This window comes from Microtus pennsylvanicus, chromosome 3, assembly GCF_037038515.1.
Source record: "Microtus pennsylvanicus isolate mMicPen1 chromosome 3, mMicPen1.hap1, whole genome shotgun sequence".
NCBI lineage: Eukaryota > Metazoa > Chordata > Mammalia > Rodentia > Cricetidae > Microtus > Microtus pennsylvanicus.
The window spans coordinates 114,806,366-114,818,930 of record NC_134581.1 but is presented as its reverse complement, the minus strand read 5'-3'; the positions used below and the strand labels follow the sequence as shown (position 1 = coordinate 114,818,930).

General features: G+C 39.8%; 1 protein-coding gene across 3 annotated transcripts in view; it reads right to left on the bottom strand.

The window, feature by feature from the left end:
- The window catches only part of Wwp1 (WW domain containing E3 ubiquitin protein ligase 1), an 82,493-nt gene extending 73,713 nt beyond the window's left edge, over positions 1 to 8,780 (bottom strand). For all 3 annotated transcript variants that reach the window (XM_075966903.1, XM_075966904.1, XM_075966905.1), the window contains exon 1: positions 8,646 to 8,780. The gene's annotated coding sequence lies outside the window, so the exon portion shown is untranslated. The remainder of the gene's footprint in view (positions 1 to 8,645) is intronic.
- Positions 8,781 to 12,565: the final 3,785 nt, after the last annotated feature.

The following is a 12,565-nucleotide window of genomic DNA, read 5'->3' as shown; positions in this document are numbered from 1 at the left end:
CAGGTCTCTGTGAGTTCAAGGCCATTCTAGTCTATATAATGAGTTCCCTGACAGACAGAGCTACGCGATGAGACCCCGACTCCAAAAACAAACAAACAACAAAAAAAACTTAAATATGATTGAATTTAGAGGTCCTGTTGGTCACAGAACTGAGGAACTCAGTGACAGAGAACCACATAGCCACTAACAGCATGTAAAAAGAATTTGAAGTTTGTTTTATCCACTTTCACTGACTTTAAATTTAAATCCTTTTCAATGATTTTTCCCCCCAAGTAAATGTCCTTATGCTACAAAATGGCTTTTTCCCAAAAGACCTACCACGCCCACAGTTAACCTACTTTCTATCCAAAAACCCAAATTCCAAGTCTGACACACTTCAATCAATGTATCTATTTCTGAGTTGTCTTATCTGAGTTAAGTAAAATGTAATAAGACTACCTAACAAATTATTATAATATCTAATTTAAGATATTTTAAGACTGAATTTAGAAGAAGAAAGGTCTTCATTCAAAGGAATTTTTTCATGGAATGGGATTTCTGTTGTTTTCCATTACATCTTTGACAATTATCTTAAACCTTTTAAAACATCTGGAAGGCTAATATGTTAAGTTCTCTTTATATTTACTCTTCACATTGGTAGTAAGGAACCTAGAAAAACAGTCACATTAGGGTCCCAAATTACAGAATCAGTTTCTGCCAACAGTTAACCAAATGAACACATATAACAACATCTGAGGTGTTTACTAAGGTGAGGAGCCCTGAAAAACCTTCTCAGGACCATATAACCCAGGTCCTGAAAGACAGTAATAACCCATGACAGCAAATACCCCCACCCCACACCCCATGACTGCTACACACAGTCTAAATTTTGACCAATTGGTCCACACATTTAATTTAATGACAATGTTAATTTTTGACCCCCGGGGTTGTACAGCCTAATAATCACTGCCAACTGATGTACCACCATTCTGTTGAGTCAGGATCTTTCCCAGAATAATCCTTAATTTTTTTTACAACTTATTTGTTCAACTGAGAAGAAGATTTGATATACACTTTTGTAGACACCAAAACTAACCTCTCACTGTCCTTAACAAAATAAGTGGCCCACAGAAAACTACCTACTCATTTGAACTGTCAACTTAATAATTAAAAGTAATAAAGATTTAGGGGCCTATAATATTGAAGCTACTATGATTTCCACTTTATAAATATCTTCTCAATTAAAACCCAAAATGAAGACATTCTTTCCATTTTGCAAATAAAGGAACTGAGGCAACACCACAATTAAACAGCATAGGCAAAAGTTAGATCTGCCTAGCTATTGCTCTTAACTCCTAGGTCAAGAGTTTCTGTGCTTAAAGGCTACACAATGGAAGCAATCTACTCTGTCCCCTTTGTTGCTGTATTGCTGTTTGTTTGGATTTTTCAGATATGGCATTAGACGTGTGTTTGTGTGTGTGTGTGTGTCTGTGTGTGTGTGTGTGTGTGTGTGTCTGTGTGTGTCTGTGTATACGCACACACAAGCACACAGACAGGTACACACACACACCATGCTGGCCTCAAACTGGAAGACCTGCCCTGACCTCTAAGTAAACAACCATGCCTGGTTTAATTTGTCTACATTTACAGTATAGAAGATCTTACAGAGAAAAAGCTCACTTAACTATCCTCTCCACTCTAACTTAGAGCATACAAAGAGTAGTATATATTGGCAAGTTAGGATGGATTTATGCCAAAGTTCTCTACTTCAAGTCAGGACTCAACTGTTTGCTTCCACCCACCTTAGTAATTATAAGTGTACTAAACAGTTATCCAAAGAACATGCTTTCTTTAGTTAAACAAAACTACAATACCTAACAATTCTGTTACTGCTGGGACATTTCTTAACTATCCAAGTAATTAAGGGGCAGGAAGAATGCCAAGAAACACCTTAATATAATTCCACCCATCCTGCCTGCAGCCCAGCCTTTTCTAAATCATGTTTCTCAGCACACTCAGTCACTAAAATATGCAAGATTATTTGCTATAGGCTGCAAGGGCAGGTTTTGAGTATAGTTGTTTCAATTAAATGCATTACCTTACTAATCTAAGATACAAAGTAATAGAAACTAAACATTCACTTCCTTCACCTCAATTAATTATGACATTACTCAGTAGCTAATTTGAACAATGCAGAAAGATACTAGGAAACAAAGACAAAGTATCTATAGAGTCAAGAGAGCAGAGAAGCCCAGCCAGCACTTGACCTACTGGACCAGGAAGGAAGGAGCACTGACTCCTGGCTTCCCTCCTTCAGCGACTCCAGTAAGCCCTGGGATCCTACAGCATCTTCCCTCCAATAGGAAGGTTCCTACCAACCTTTTCCAAGGTATTTCAAAAAAAAAAAATCTGTGAGGTACATGTTGTTCAAGCATGATCAAGCAACTCCACTCCCTTGAGTCTCACATTTAATCACAAGGGGTGAAGGGACCACAGGTCACTCTCTACATAGAGTACTGTCTGACCAACACATGACACCGGGTAAATCATTTCTCTGAATCAATCTGGAGTCATGGGGCCTGCACTTTCTTAAACCCCATTGCCTTCAAATAGAAGCGGTCAGTCTCCCTGCTACCCTAGAATGCCAGATGTAACTACAGAGCATCCCACTTCTGTGATACACCAGGCCAGGCAAGCATTCTCCAAGTAAGCTACATTCTAGACTATTAGTTACCTTTCTCATTTGGGGGACAAAAAAAATGACAAAAGCAAAGTAGGGAAAGAAGGATCTGTTGGGGCAGTCTTTCACAGCAGGGAAATCGTGATATCAGGACCATGCACCAGCAGGTCACATTGCAGCCAAATTCAGGAAGCAGAGACCTGGTGCTCAGATACTTTCTCCTGGTTAGTCAGTCCACAACTCCAGCCCCTGGAAAGGTGCTGCAGACACTCAAAGCCTTCCCTCTACAGTTAAACAAGGTCAGACACACCCAAGGTGTGATTTTAAACTCAGAGACAAGTTGACAATATTAACTATCACACAGCTCTTTTCTAACCAAGGACAAAACCAACTGCTTCTAATTGTGCAGTAAGACAAACATGCAGTCATTTGCACTTTAGACTCACCTTGCCCTCTGGCAGGCCCAGCTCAAAGTTTTGATTAAAGAAATCAGTAAGCAGCCTAAGTTTCAATTTCCAAAGTCTTCTAGAAGATGTGTCTTTATATAATATAACTGATGCTGTTCTTATGTAAACTCTACCATAATCCATTACAGGGTCGCCCCAAATAGATCCAAGGGCATGTATAGTAGTAGTAGAAGTAGCTCCCTGCCCCAATACAGGCCAAACCTGTGATTTCACCAGCATGAGGCAGAACTGATTTCGTGCCAGTCCCAGAAACACACCTTAAGAAGGCCTGGTTCCTTCAGCTTTTGTACTCTTCAGAGCCATAAACTACAAGGTAAAGCTCACAACCCTTTTGTGAAGGCCACATGGAGGTAAAGGACTACAAAAGGTGAGTGTGTACAGCCCCAGCTGAAATGCCAGTTGAATATAGCCACTGTAGTGATGATAAACAAAGCCAGAAAACACCCAAGAGGGACAACCTGTAAGCAATAAGACAGTTGTTTTGGTTTTAGAGTTATCTGCTACCGAGCAATAGGAAGGTGAAACAATGCTACTGAGCTCCTTGTGTTTCTGTATGACTTGCCCAAATACCATAGGGAAAGAAAGGGTGTCATTAATTTTACTTTACCAACAACAGCAGATAAAGTCTGTGCTTTTCTTGATGCCAAAGTCTTTAATGAGCTCTAAGTTCTAGAGAATAGGCTTCTAGTATATTGTCTCAAAACTGTACCCCAGCAGTTAGCATAATGTCTGAGGTACAGTAGCATACAGTACGTGTTATGAATAAACAGTACGCTTAGGAAATGCCAAGGCCAAAGCAACACATGCCACTCTTCACTGTAACTTAGAAATCATCTGACATACTGCTTTAAGAACAACCTAGAGCTAGTTCCAGGACAGGCTCCAAAGCCACAGAGAAACCCTGTCTCGAAAAACCAAAAAAAAAAAAACAAAAAAAAAACAAAAAAACAAGAACAACCTACAACACCAAAATGTTTAAGTATAAATTCGAAGTGTAGAATATTTTATACATGGAGAGGGGTAATATCTAAAGTTGAGTATATAATGGTAAAATTATAAAACATCCCAATACCACTTTGAAATAAGATTCTGACTTATGTGCTACACACACAAATAAATAAATAAAACTTTTCCAAGGCTATGCTTTTATATAAGACAATCAAACTTCATCTTCAAAAACAGAAATAAAAATCAACAAATTTTCCAAAGTAAATTAATGTCAACATTTTACCAATGTTTCTTCTAGAGAGGATATCCATTTTTGTATGTCTGCTTTATCTTTGACTAAAGGTTAACTATTCGGTGATAAAATATTTATAAATTTCCAAATTACCAACCAGTAGCCACATCAAATGAGGTTACCATGTCAACACAAGAAGACTACAAATACTTTCAACAGGTAGTCCTCATATACCCTACAACTTTAAAGTTTCGCCATAGGCAAAAGATCAGAAATCTGGTGTAGAAAACACTGAATTAAGAACAGAAATGTAGGTTGTAGTTTAATTCTAAACTGGGGTGCTAAGTGGCCATACAAGACACTTAACTTTTAAAGTTGCAGTGAACCATGTAGACTAGAACATGATGGTTCTTTCTACCCACCTAATTATCATGTTGCAAGAATCACATGAAAAGTATAAAGACTATCATAAAAAGAATAAAAAAATATTGTGCCATGAGATATTCATCTCCATACCAGCAAATAAAGGAAAATTCATTTGTGTTTTGGCCAGACATCCTTCCACCTGTGTTAGGGACTAGCTCCTTGGACACCACTTTGAACAGGCAATTTATTGAGTTTTCCACTGTTCATTATAAATACATCATACAATGAAGTAAAACGATTTTGCAAGGTTTGCTAACACAAGCCTTTGATGCCGCCACTTGAGAGGCAGAAACAGATCTCTATGAGTTCAAGGTCCACACAAGGAATTCCAGACCAGCCAGGGTTGCACAGTGAGACCCTGTCTAATGATTAAGAAGTCAAGATTTCTATAGTTAGAAAAGAAACCAACTCATAACAGGGAGACAATCCCTTCTACCAGAGAAACAATTGCACATTGGTGCAGAGAAGCCAACTCTTAACAAATCAAACTATGCTGTAACTACTGCAGTGAGAATTAGCTACTTAATCCTCTTCAGAAAAGTCTCTGAAAATGAATTCCCATATCACTTCTGTCCTCCTGAATGAAGGACAGGCGTATTACTAAGTAAGGCAAGCAGAAACAGAAAAGACTAAGATGATCTTCGTTTCTTCTTCCCCTGGTGGTTTCTCTACCATGTCTTCCCTGATTCCCAATTGAGAGCCACATAGACAGTAATAATTAGAGTGTCTGAACTGATATTGCTATCTGTTCTCCACTCACCCGTATCATCCCTCAGTCTCACCAGTTCTCAAGAACACAGAAGGAAAGATGAGTACAGACATTCCAATGAAAACCTACGCCCCAAGAATCATAACACCTTAACTGGGAGGAATCTTCTGGACTCACTTGGAAGATGTTAATTAACTATATCCAGTCAACATTAAATCATACAAAAGAAAAAAGGAAGGAAGGAAGGAAGGAAGGAAGGAAGGAAGGAAGGAAGGAAGGAAGAAAAATCACCACTGCCAACAAACTCCAGATTCTATTTTACCACTTGCAACTAGACTTATGACAGATAACTAAACTCTTGGGCAAGTTTGTTCCATAATATAACAAATAAAAAGCAATGTTATAGATAGAAAATGTGAGCCACAACACAGTGCATTCATTATTTGTCTCTAGGTTCTTGAACAATATTCTTCTGCAGTCAGGGTCACTAACTCTCCAGTTATTCTGAAAGCTGCACAACAGACAGCCCATAGGTTTCATGTCGGAGCTTCTTGTAGTCCATGGATTACCCTAAAATCACATCCACAAAGCATAGGTGCATATGGCCAACAGATTTCTTTAGTTTCAACAAGGGTTAGTAATCCCCCAAATACTATGAACCTTATGCACACATACTATGGGTAACACATCTATGCTACCACTAGTCTCTCTATAGACCTGAATCAAATCTTTTAACTGTTTTTAAAAACAATTACTTTAGTTGGGCATAGTGGTGTGTACACCTTTAATCCCAGCACTCAGGAGACAGAAGCAAACAGATCTGAGTTCAGGGCCACCCTGGTCTACCTAGTGAGTTCCAGGACAGCTACATAGTGAGACTCTGACTCAAAAAATTCTTTTATGGGTGCAAGAAGATTCTGTGCTTTTGGCACTGTGCAAGTACGAAGGTCGGAGAACAACTTTTGGGAATAGATTACCTTACTACCAAGTGGGTTCCTATTATTGAAATTAAAACATCAGACTTGGCAGAAAGTACCTTTACCCAACAAGTCATCTTCCAATTGTTTTAACTTGTTTCATTTACCTGATTACCAAATTCTACCCTACTTTCTTTGTCCTTCCACTTATAGAGCCTTGCTACCTATGACGATGGAAATCTTGAGGTTTATGAATCTTTAGGGTCTTCCTACCTCAACTCATATTACACAATGCTACTAGATTAATTCTTCCAAACAAAGGTTTAAAATTGTTTCAGTCCAAACTCAAAAATCATCGGTGTACCCTTCACTGTCTAGTAACCTAGTCATTAGTCTGACATTACCTATACTCTTATGCTGTGAGTGGTGGCACACCCCTTTAATTCCAGGGCTCTGAAGGCAGAGGGAGGTAGAGTTCTCTATGAGTTCGAGGCCAGACTTGTCTACACAGCAAGTTCCAGACCAGTCACAGCTACACAGCAAGCCTTGCCTCAAACAAAACAAAGCAAAAAGCTAAAGAAAGCAAAACAAAAAGAAAAAAATAATTTTATCATTGGTCCTGGTTTTTATTTCATGCTTTCTTACCCTATATGCTAAGTATAAATGCTTTAGACTCCATCCAAATACTCTTAGATCCTTCTTCTTGAATTACCTTTCCCTGCTTACGAAAACTTAGTCCTTCATCTTCAAAACAAAAAGCCCTTAACTTATCTGAGAACTGCCCTCTCTAGATTTGAGAGACTTTTATATTTATGAAACACACACACACACAAAGGTATTCTGGGCATGGTGGCATGTATAGGCCTGTGAGTTTAGGTCTGAGGCAAGAAGATGACAAGTTCAAAGCCAAACTGGGCTACATAGTGAGATCCTGCTATTTACTCATATATAAAAGGTGCATTTGTGTTTAATCTAACATACATACCTTCCTACTTAGGTAAAGAGAGAAGTTGCTAATCATCTCATCTACATATACCCCAAAATAACTTCACCATGCCATACAGTTCATGCTTAATAACTGCAAGGATGTAAAAGAAATTTAAGGCAACTGAGGGATTACATCTCTTTGAAGGCAAGAGACCTGATCAGTCATGGCCTGGGTTTCAAAAGCACAGTGTCTTAAAGGTAGCTCTACATGTCATGTGAAAAACTATTTGAAAATCTGTGTTTCAAAGAGTTAAGTCACATTCTTCACACATCTCAATTTCATCAGATCCCAACACTTGGTCACTGTACTTTGAATTTAAAATATTAACTTTTTATTAAAAATGGTAATTTTTCAGTCAGTTTAAGTATATTATTTCATGGCTAAAACAAGTCAGATAAATGAAAGAATATCTTTTTTAAAAGGTGAGTTTTACTAACAGTTACAAACTGACTTGGTGAGACATGTCGAGTGGATTTATACACAAGCATAAACTCTTGCAGAAACCTACGGACAACTGTAAAATGGGTATTTAATGAGAAAAAACAAAAACAACCACCAAACGAGAGTGGGAAAATAATTCTGAGCGTTATTTTGCAGCATTTTAAGAGTAGAAATTCAATCTTACTGCACACAAAAAGATCAAACTCTAATTAAAAAAATACCAGACATCTGTGGATTATTTTATGGGGAAGAGTAAAATATTTCAAGAGTATAATAGATACACCTTCTTTTTGATAATCAAGGTTTCTTACGATCGCTTAAAGAAGAGGAATTTCAACTCCAAACCTATGAGTAAAGGAAAGGAACACACAGTCCTTAGGCACACAAAACTGATCATTTAAAGACTGTAAAGGAGATGGGGAAAGTACCAAATTCTAACAACACTTAAATTTTAAAAGATTTAAAGGAAAGGGCCCAAAACACAAGACGAGGGTTAGAAAAATTTGCAAGGTCACTTGAACCTACCAGGTCACCAAAGGTAGAGATTGGGGGTGTTAGTGGGAGGAGGTGCAGAGTCAGTGAAAAAGCCTGAATGCTAAAAACATGTCAGAAAAGGACGTTCTGAGGCCGGCGTCCCGGCTTGCGCCGGTGAGATCCGGGTGAAAGTAAGGGCGGCAGTTCTGAGGCAGGGAAGCAGGAACGCTAGCGAGCCGCAGTCACCGAGACACTTCGCCGGGCTCCGGTGTCACCCGCACAGGCCGGTGCCAGGGCCAGCCCGGGGCAAGACCCGCGACCCCACCCCAGCCAACTCCGGCCCGGCCGCCCTCCAGGCTCCCTCCCGCGTCCCACGGTGCTCACCCGCGCGAAGCTGCGGCTCCGGGGCCCGCGGCCACCGCGGCGGCACCTCCTCAGCCCTCCGCGCCCAGGATCGCCATCTCGCAGCAGGCGTCGGCCGGGCAGCCCAGGCCGCCCGCAGCCACCCGGATCCCGCACGCCAAGCGCGCCGACACCCGGCCCTCCCCCCACCCCACCCGGGCCCACACCTCCCTTTCTCGTGGACGCGCGGCGTGTTCGCGACGCCCGTGCCGCGCACAGGCGCGCCTCCCCGCCGGGGCCGCTCCGAGCCTTTAGTCCGGACCCGGAATCCAGCTGCCCTCGAGCATGCGCAGCGAGCGCCCGCCGAGCGCTCCTGAGGATCAGTCCTCCGGGTTTTCGCGATGGTCGAGCGGAGATGCAAGCCAACCAATAGGAGGAAAGAGGTGTGTCCAGAGCCGGAAAGGGGGCGGGGCAGTCGCTGGGAAGCGGGTGGGTGGCTTTGGAAGCTGGAAGTTTAGAGCTACCCTGTCTGTTGAGTCAGCTGCAGAGTCATGCACAGCCTCAGGAGTGATCCCATGGTCACGTACTTGCTTACTCCACTCCACAGCAAAAGTGGTCTGTCTTTGACCTCGCTTAACGTTTGATTTAGGGTCTATTAGCAAATGGTCACAAGGAAAAAACTTGCACTTGTGTTGGTAATCAAATTGTTCCCTTCCTCTAGGCACCTCACCGGCCCAATAACAAAGCTACTGCTTGTTGAGTAAAAGCACATACTTATCTGTATCCGTGCAGCCTAGCTGCACAGCAATCCTGAAAGGTAGGTCTCTTGACTCCATTACACATGAGTCAACTGGTTAGGAAAGCTCTCCTGGTAATTTACACTACTCTTGCGAGAAAGGTCACACTGAAAATACAAATCATATACAAGATGAGAGAATGACTTTTCATGTTTTATTATTTTGATGCAGTTGCAGAAAAGCACTGATTGTGGCAATGTAGACATAAGGAATCTTAAAGATATATCTGTTAATTGAGAGAAATAATCATGAGGATAATGCAAGTGATCCCATTGTGAATGTCTTAAAAGTATGGGCACCATTGACTTTGTGGCCAGATCCATAGATTTTTTGCTTTCCTTTCTGTATAAAGTGAAACTGTTACCCAATGTACTTGGTTGTTTGATTTTGATCATAAATATTAATTTAAAATCCATGTAAGTTTTATAATAGATATTGAAAGTTCAAGGAAGAATTAAATGAAATTCTTGTCCCTATAGACATTTTATTTCAATTATCAGTGACTAAAAAGAAAAATGATCAAATATGACTATTAAAAGACTCTGAGAAGACTTTCTAGACATGATTATTAATCTAGGTCTTTAATAGTAAGTACAGTTTTGTAAAGAATAGGGTGATTTACAAAAATATGGGCATTCTGGAGAGAAGAATCAGTGTGTACAAATGTAAGAAAGACTGCCACTCTAGCTTCTTTTTTAAATTTTATTGATTTTATTGAGATCTACATTTTTCTCTGCTGCCCTCCTTTCCTCTCCCCTCCCCTTCAACCCTCTCCCTTGGTCCCCATGCTCCCAATTTAGTCAGGAGATCTTATCTTTTTCTACTTTCCATGTAGATTAGATCAATGCATGTCCCTTGTAGGGTCCTCATTGATGTCTAGGTTCTCTGGGATTGTGATTTGCAGGATGATTTTCTTTGTTTTATGTTTAAAAACCACTTATGAGTGAGTACATATGATATTGTCCCTGGTCTGGATCTGTTCCTGCAGAGGTCCCTGGGTTAGGGTTGGTCCTGTAAAGGACTCTGGCTCTACCTATAGTGAATAGATATGGAGAGAGTGGACAACCTTGTCTTGTTCCTGATTTCACAGGGATCACTGTGAGTTTCTCTCCATTTTGAAGATCGAGGAAGGAGAAAAGGAGAAGAGGATGATATTAGGGACCAGCCACCCAGCTACACAACAAGCCTTGAAGTAAGAAATAAAGAGAGACATATAGAATAGAGAAAGATATAAGCCTGGAGGCAAGAGATAATCGGAATAATTTAACTTAAGAAAATCTGGCTTAAAAACAAGCCAAGCTAAGGCCTGGCACTCATAAAAAAGAATAAGTTTCTATGTATTTATTTGGGAGATGGGTGGTGGGCATTCTAAAGAGTAAAGAATAAAGAGTAAAAAATAAACCTACACTTTCCATTTGGAAAATGAACAAATTTTGAACTATATTCTGCTCCTGGTATGACAATTCACACATTTAAAAAAAAAGATCTAGGGCAGAAGTTCTTAAACCTTGGGTTGTATTTGAATTACCCCGAGGCTTGTTTAAAAAGATTGTTGGTTCCACCCCGCAGCTTCTAATACAATAGGTCTAGTGGAGGACAAAGACTTTGTATTTTGTACTTGTTCTCAAGTGGTATTGGTGTCTTGGATTTGAGGGACCACATTCTCAGTACCCTGATCTTGAGACACAAAGGAACTTAAATAGTACAAGTGGCCTGTGGCAAGTTGTATGCTCAGTTCTATTAAGGTAAGATGAACAATAGAATCAGCTTCCATGACCAGATAAATGTTGCTGACCATCATGAAATAGGTGTAGACCAGAGATTGCATTTTAGATGACTCAAAAGGACAAATTTAGCTCCCGCTGACATGATCTCGACTTTACAAGTGGAAGCCACTTGTTTCCAGGATAAGTCTACAGCATCTCATATTTCTTTCAAAAAGACCTTTTATGGACATTGGATTCTGTGCTTACTCAAAATATTCATGGAAATAGTTTCTAGCACTCAAGAAACCATTTGCAAAATGATGGATGTCATTATCCCTGAATCTGATTAGCATGAAATGAGTAAATTGTCTCAGTACAGGAAATAACAGAAGATTGTGTGGGTGTAATCTTTATTGACATTGATATTATTATTATTATTTGAGTCCTTAACAAATGTGGCGCGATTCACCCCTTCTTCCTGCACCAAATCAAATATGGCATATTCTTCTATGAGCTACGTAGTAATAAGAACTAATAATCTCAAACATGTTGTTCATAAGACCTCACATGTTCCTAAAATGCGTCATCTTTAAGATAGATAAAGCTATATCATATTGATTATACACTTTTTCTTCCGTTTTTTTTAAAATAATGTCAGATAAATTAGGTAAAAATAAAGTCATTGCTCTCATTTGAAAAAACCACATTTATACAAAAGAACTTGTGCTACCTGCACAAGATGAAGTGTTGCCCCACTCTCCCAAAAAAGTGCCCTCTTTGGTAACTGTGAATGCTTGTTGAATTCCATAGCGTCACCAAGTCTTTGTAATTTCACTGTATGGTCACCATTGCCTCAGCTTTAACCCTAATCACTATATAAGAAGACCTCCCCTCTTAACATACCCATGACTACCATTTATACCACAGGATCATAAACTCACCAAGCTCAAATGCTTGCCATATAGAAACCAGGGAATATAAACTCAAGGTTCGCTGGGCCAATCAGATTATCTTTCGTAAGAATTTAACTAACAGACCTGGAGTTTTATTCACTGATGAGTTGGGGGTATGGAAGTGGCAGTATCTGGTCAGGCTTGCGTCAAATGACGTCACAGTGGCTCGAAATTCTCATGTTACCTGGAAGTTGTCCAAGAGCAGAAAGCAAGGACCTGGAGAAGAAGCCCTGCTCCATAAAGAAATTAACCTACAGAGAGATGCTGAAAAGGGAAATAGTATTGTCTGAAGAGGAAAAACTGAGAGAAAGTCAATTTTCTGGGGATTTTTCAAATTTTTGAGGCTCTATAGTACTATTTGTAGTTGGATAAAGTAAGATTCTCACTTATCCTTTAAGTAAATTCTCTTTTCACCTTCCCTATTAAAGTACATTTTAGAGATTTTCAAGCAAATGATTTGGAACATACATTGACATAAAGTGTCTTCATATGTTATCTCTCACAAA